Source organism: Leopardus geoffroyi, chromosome C1 (assembly GCF_018350155.1).
Source record: "Leopardus geoffroyi isolate Oge1 chromosome C1, O.geoffroyi_Oge1_pat1.0, whole genome shotgun sequence".
Classification (NCBI taxonomy): domain Eukaryota; kingdom Metazoa; phylum Chordata; class Mammalia; order Carnivora; family Felidae; genus Leopardus; species Leopardus geoffroyi.
Genome location: NC_059328.1, coordinates 32,877,547 through 32,885,056, shown reverse-complemented (window position 1 = coordinate 32,885,056; position 7,510 = coordinate 32,877,547). Strand labels below are relative to the sequence as shown.

General features: G+C 46.3%; 1 pseudogene; it reads left to right on the top strand.

Moving 5' to 3' along the window:
• The first annotated feature begins 5,213 nt into the window (after positions 1–5,213).
• Positions 5,214–7,510, top strand: part of LOC123596784 — a 40,542-nt pseudogene continuing 38,245 nt past the window's right edge.

Here is a 7,510-nt window from a genome sequence, read left to right as displayed (position 1 = left end):
GTCAGGCTCTGGGCTGATGGCTCAGAGCCTGGAGCCTGTTTCCGATTCTGTGTCTCCCTCTCTCTCTGCCCCTCCCCCGTTCATGCTCTGTCTCTCTCTGTCCCAAAAATAAATAAACGTTGAAAAAAAAATTAAAAAAAAAAAAAAAAAAGAAAAGAAAATTTTCACTCATTACATTTGGTGCTTTGTAGCAGGCAGGACAGTCCAAATAACCTAACCTGCTATAATGGAAAGAGAAGTGTTGGATGAGAGAATTTTATTTTCTTCTAAAAATTATATCAAATAGTCTTTATGCAAAAGTGACCGGAGAGACCATTTAAATTTGTTTCATTTGGTTATATTAGTAAGTCTTAGTGGTAAACAAAACATGCTGTCATTAGGAGAGGTGTGCACAGCAAAGGAATGTGAAAAAGATCGATGTGAATTTATGACCTTAAAAAGAAATATTTTTCAAGCTCTGTTACTAAAAGTGACCCAACAGTAGCAGAAACACTGTACCATGCAGTATGGTTTTGCATAGTTGAAAGCTGCTAAGAGAGTAGGTTTTAAAAGTTCTCATCACACACACACACACACACACACACACACACACACACACGCATTTGTAGCTATGTGTGGTGATGGGTGTTAACGAGATGTATTGTGCTGACCATCTCACCATGTAGACAAATATCGAATCATCGTGCTGTACATCTGAAAGCTGACATGCTGATATATGTCTGTTATACTCAAGAAAACAAACAAATGAAATCTCAACCTAGCATCCAGATTATGATGAATGAGTATCATTTTCCACCTAAAGAAGTAGGAAAGATCTGGATGATTCTGGAAAATTGTATTATTTTCCAGAAGCAAGGATAATTTCTCATATGTTTGGGTTGAAAGGACTTAAAGAGGTTCCCATTCAACAAGTTGTGACCGTCTGAGCATAAAGAATACAAATAGTTATGACTGTAATTATTTGGAATGAATTCAGTACACAGAAGTCCACGGTTCCTAATGACACTCAAAAGAGAAAGGTTAATAGAAAATGAACAAGAAAGTTGTTGTAGGACAAAATAAGGTAATGGATGAAACCAAATATGCTTACTTTTCATTCCTTTAAATAAGCATAAGAATCTTGGGACACCTGGGTGGCTCAGTCAGTTAAGCATCTGACTTTGGCTCAGGTCATGATGTCATAGTCAGTGAGCGTGAGCCCCGCGTTGGGCTCTGTGCCGACAGCTCAGAGCCTGGAGCCTGTTTCGGATTCTGTGTCTCCCTCTCTCTCTGACCCTCCCCCGTTCGTGCTCTGTCTCTCTCTGTCTCAAAAATAAATAAACGTTAAAAAAAGTTATAAAAAAATAAGCATAAGAATCTTGATAGAGTTTCTGGTGCTTTTTAAATACATGTTGGGTTATTCAATAAAATTCCTTTGGTGTTTTAATCTATGTAGGCAAGAACGAACACAATGAAATGTGTTCACATGCAAATGAGCCAAGAATCCTGGAAAAAATCAGAAAGGTACCAAGAACAAGAAGGGATGTTTGAAATCAAAAGAACCAGGCTGATGTGGGGTCAGCCATTGTTCTGCATCAGTGGTCATTTCCAGGAGGACCGAAGTGAGTTCGAGGCTGATAAATTGGCCAAGTGTCCCCAAGAGGAGAAATGACGGCACGGACAGACTCTCATGTTTAGATGTTCTTGCTAATTATAACGAGATTCTGACAAGGCTCACTTAAAACTTCAATAATCCTAACAGAGAAGGTCAGTAGATCACAATGACAATCAATTGTCTAGGTAATTCTGAGCTTCTGAAACTTCGGGAGACATCATATCTGGGAAAGAGAGGAAAAGTCAAAAGTCTGAATTTTTTGTGAAATCAATTCCCATTGATGTAGCGAGTGAACTTTTCTTCTGAAAAAAGACCGGGCCAATGACTGGGGACTCAGGTTGGAATCTCCTGGGACTGTACAGCTGGGTCCCGTGTTTCAACCAAGAGCTGATAGGTTGACACCCCAGATTCTACAGATTGAGCTTCGCTGAGACATCATTGGTTCCTTCTTCCGAGTCTAATAAAAGATGACTGTGACCATGTGTGTTGGTGGAATGTCCCACATCGATGCTCTCCACCCGCTGCACATAGCTACTGAACACCAGTGAGAGGGCTAGTGGGAACTGAATTGTAAATTAGGTTAATTTGAATTTAAATAACCACATGTGGCTACTGGCTGCCCATATTGGGCAAAGCAGGTATAGATACTACGTGTGGTAATATTATTACAATCATGGGAGGTAACCCCGAAGAGGGGGACGTTATTAAAACTTAAATCAGTGGTATTAGTATTTTTTTTTAAATGTGTTTCAATGCAACAGTAAAAATCAGATGGTGCATGTGATAACTGGGGGGTGTTTAAGGTCTTTAGGAAAATCTGGTATGAGCGCTGCGATCTTAAATGTGTAGAAGGATCGAGTGAGTCGGTAATCAGCGTGTTCATGCTGGTGGAAACTTCATTTTGACAAATCCTTCCATTGCGATTTGTATTTTGTGCAAGTCGTGTGTGACCGAGGGGAATGCCGATGGGTTCAGTGTATTAAAAGGTGCTAAGTGTTTCGCAGAATTATAAGATCAATACGTCTGGATATTAAACAAAGTTCGGGGCGTAGTGAGTGTTCCTCTCAAAAGCTCCTGGACACATTTCTTCCTTTGGATTTTCCTATCCTGGCTCCATAAAAGTTTCTGAATACAGATGTGCTTTGCTTGAAGAAAACTCAGCATGGGGCTCTGTGACTTCCGACCCCGACCAGTTCTATGCCTGGGTCGTCAGTTTTTTCAGGAAGGTCCAGTGTGTTTAAGCAGACAGCATCCTTTGATTCCCTCTGCTTAGCCTTCCTACGTGCGTCCTGGTAGATCACCTGGCTTTGTCCACATGGAGCTCATCCTACCAGGACGTTCTGATGAAAGACTCAGCCAAGGATGCTGCCCCATCTGCTGGTCCCCACTAACAGGCTGGAGGCACACTCGGGAGCCGGGACTCTGGAGCCAGACAGATGGAAGTTTGAACCCCAGGTCTGCCACTTAAATCTGTGTGACCTACAGCTAATGATTCTGAGCTTGGCGATGATGGTAAAAATAGCTACTTCTCAATGGGTTTTGTTAGGATTAAATGACCTAGTTCATGTATAGCGCTTGGCATTACTATTGACTTCTCAATAAATATCCGAATTCTCCATACTCAGTGAATCAGCTCAGATCCCACCTCCACCCACAAGGATCCCACTTATGGTCCCTATTGTCTGAATGACCCAAAAGGATATGCCAGTTTTCACTCCGACCAAGAGCATCCGAGTTTGTCTTTTTGCAAACTGGAAACTGCAAATTTGGACTGTTGGTTAAGCTTACCGTTCCCTCTTTTTTTTTTTTTTTTTTTTTTAAATTTTTTTTTTTTCCAACGTTTATTTATTTTTGGGACAGAGAGAGACAGAGCATGAACGGGGGAGGGGCAGAGAGAGAGGGAGACACAGAATCAGAAACAGGCTCCAGGCTCTGAGCCATCAGCCCAGAGCCCGACGCGGGGCTCGAACTCACGGACCGCGAGATCGTGACCTGGCTGAAGTCGGACGCTTAACCGACTGCGCCACCCAGGCGCCCCAATTCCGTTCCCTCTTTTTAGTTAGGGAGATTATTCTCTAGTCTGTGTCTCCGTTCCTTTTTCATGTTTCTTCCTCTGTCCTCGAGCCCTAGCACTGGTCGGTGAACTCATTGTCAGAGAAAACAGAAACTGCCAGAAGAGACTTCTGCAGGCATCCCATGCTGCTGCTGCATCTGTGGCCCTGGCCTCTGCCCACCTGCCCCACCCCCCTCCTGCCCCCTGGCTGGTTCCGCGGATGGAGGGCCTGTGTGTGTCTTTGGCAATGCCTCCACTCTTCAGCTGTGATGGAGCCCAGCCTCCTCACCCATGCAAACACTCCTGGCTCCTTCCCTCCTCCCCCCGCCCCCAACGGGCATCCATTCCGTGTACCCCCTCCTTCATTCCCAGGGGCCAGCAAAACACGCAGAAATGTGTCCCTTCTCTGCTCCCTGTCGCAGCAGAGCTTCTTAAAGAGAAAGATGTTGTCTCCATTTCTTCTTCTCCTCTGAGCTCTCGAACCCTCTCGATTCAGGCTTTTGCCCTGATGGACAGTGCTGTCACCAAGGTCATCAGTGACCACCCCGTCGCCACGGCCACAGGTCAATCCTCAGTCTCGCCATCCTTGATCCTTTAGTGGTCTTTGGCACAGCTGCTCTCTCCCTTCTCCTGAAATGCTTCTCTCTCTGCCTTCCAGGACATCCTGGTCTCCCCATCTCCCACTGGGCCCCCACTCTCAGTCTCCATCTCCAGTCCCCTGCATCTCCCAGCCTCTGAATGCTGCAGGGCTCAGGCCTTGGAGCTTTTCTTTCTTCCCCTCTTGCTTGGTGGGCTCATGCAGTGCAGTTTGAAATGCCATCTGCACACCGAAAACTCCCAAGTCTTGCCCCTGGCTCAGGATTCTTTCCTGGACTCTGCCTTAGAGGTCCAGATTCCTATGAGACATTTCCAGAAGACCGGCTATTAAACATTTCAAATGTAGAATGTCCCGAGTGGACTCTTGATCTTGCCCCGGAAACCTGCTCTTTCTCCTCTGAGTGGATGCTTACTCCGGCCTTCTGGCTGCTCAGGCCAGTACCCCGGGACTGGGAGCCACGGTCGCCCCTCACTTTCTCTCACACGTCACCTCCAGTGCTTTATAAATCCTGTTGTGTCTACCTTCAAACGTACCCGGATGTGACCATGCCTCTCCGCATCCCCCGCCTGCTGATCTACCCTCACGGTCTCTCAGGCAGGTGCTTGTGCAAGCCTCATTCCACCCTTGCTCCCTAGCGCAGAGACCGGGATGAGGCCTGGTTAGCACCTCACTCAGACCTCATCATTCCTCTGTTCAGAGCCCTCCATGGCTCTATCGCATGCAGCATGAGAGCCAAAATCCTTGTGATGGCCTCGTGGCCCTACTAGGCTGGTCCCTGCTGCTCTCTGACCTCATCTGCTGGCTGTCCCCACCCCGCGCTGCTTTTGTTTGTTTGTTTTTTAATTTTGTAAATTTTTTTATTATTTATTTTCGAGAGAGACAGACAGAGAGAGACAGAGAGAGAGAGAGAGACAGAGTATGATGCTTGGACAGCTCTTCCCCTAAGTGGCGAGAGGCAGTCTCTGAAAATGGTTCGCTATTCCCTTGACCCAGAAAACCCTACACCATCATGCAAATCAAGAGGTTCAAATCTTTGTGTGCACTTTAATTTTTGTACTGCTTTTATTCATTTTTGAGAGACAGAAAGTGTGTGAGTGGGGGAGGGGCAGAGAGCGAGGGAGATAGAATCCGAAGCAGGCTCAGAGCCTAACGTGGGGCTCAAACTCACAAACCGTGAGATCATGAGCTGAGCTGAAGTCGGACGCTTAACCGACTGAGTCACCCGGGCGCCCCGTTTGTTTGTTCTTTAAGAGAATCACATGGTGGCTTTATTCTTCTTGCTACTTAAAAAAGGTGATGTGTTGATGGTTTGGGTGGTTAACATCAGACGGGGAAGACCAAGTCCACACCTTGTCCTGCATCACCTGCCACCACGGGAGTCTTCTTGGTTGTCACTTGCACCCACAGTGACAGAATAGGTCCCTGGGTAGAGGTCCTTAGAGATGTTGGGAGCAGGTTGGGATGACTCTGGAGCACACTCTGATGCTTGATAGGCGCCTCCAACACCAAGGGATGTGTCTTTATTCTGACCATTCCCCATGTTCCAGCCCAAGGGCAGCTCCGGTTTCCCTCTGTGATCACCATAAATGTGGTTGCCCCTCTTTCCTTTCTCCATGGAGAAGAGACGGAGGGCTGGCTGCCGGCCGTCTTTCTCAGGAGGGCAGATCCAGGGAAAGCATCCTTGAGCTCTCTCTGGCCTCCTTGCTGTTCTTGACCATATTGGAGATGCTCCATCATGGGGCTTGCCTCTCTGTCTCATCCCTTCAGCTCCCTTCCCTGCGCCTCTGCTCTGTCTGCATTGGCTGGCTTCCTGGCTGTTTGCTCAAAATGCCAGACTCACTCCCTCACTACCTCAGGGCCTTTGCACTTGCTATCCCGTGCAACTTGCTCCTGTACGTTGGGAGTTTTATGGTCTCAGTGAGGCTTTACCTGACCCCTGTATTTAAAATTAGAACTCTCATCTCCTGATACTTTCTGTTTTCCGTCACTGCATTGTTTATCTGTTTCTCTCAACTCCCATCCCTGTTGGAAGGTAACTCCACGAGGCTCAAGATTTTAAAACTGCTCATCTCTGTCTATTTTTAAAATAATCATTTCTAAAACCAAGGCACACAGCAGGCACTCAAAATACTCATTGAATAAATGAATGAATGAAGTTAACTGAGCTTAGTTAACTTCTGTGACAGGCAAGAATTTTTCGAACTATAATTACTTTCAATTAATTGGTCAAAACCAGAGTTTTAAAAGCTGTTTTTTTTGTGTGTTTGGTATAATTAGTGTTCTTTTTTTGACGAGACCTTGTATAATAGAAAAGGATCACATTGTCGCGAGATTAAAAAAGGCTGAAAAGAAACACTTTTAATTTTAAGTGGATGAAATAAGACTTCTTCCTCTCTTCTCCGAGTCCTGTATAGATTGCAAATTGTTTTGAGAGAAGAATCATAAAATTAACATTTCATTTGAATTCCTGAAGCCAGACACATGGCGTCACAAAAAAAAAAAAAAAGTCGTGGCTTGAGTACATTGCGAGAGATTTGGGGTTTCTCCCGGGGGGAAATGGTTTGACTGAGGTCATGTTTTCAGAAAAGACCACTGGGTGGCATGGGTCACTGAACCTCAAAGGTGGCCTGGCAGAGTTGGTGTGGAGGGGTGGGGAGGAGCGGGGAGGAAACCGGGTTTGCATCAGCACTGCTCCTTTCCAGGACAGGAACAGGCCTCTGGCGGTCTTCATGAGCACCCTTGACGTGGGCGGGGGGGGGGGGGGGTGGGGGGGAGGTAGGGGGTGGGGAAGGTTCCCTTTTCACATATGGGAAAAACAAAGTTCAAAGAGGGCCACTCCCAATGTTAGGACTCTAATAAATGGAAGAATCAGGATTCGAATGCGGGTCTGAATCTCATACTTGCTCTGGCCTTGTACAGACAAGGACACCTTGGCCCAGAGAGGAGGGAAGACTCGTCCAGGGTCCCAGGAGGTAGTGGACCCGGTGATCCCGTCCTTGCGGTCACCCTCCTCCGTGGCCTCGCAGCCATTTCGCGGAGTTTCTCTGTCTTCCGGCTTCCGAAATGGCCTTAACTTTTTATTGCTTTTCATGTCTTCGAAAGCAATAATACATCAGCATTCAAATAATACAGAAAGGTAGTCTATACAAGGTGATGGTTCTCCATAAGGTCCCCAAGCCACCACTATCAGCTTGAAATTACCCTCCATGTGTAGACACACACGGACCCACACAGACACGAGTCACACTGCAGGTATCATTTGCTA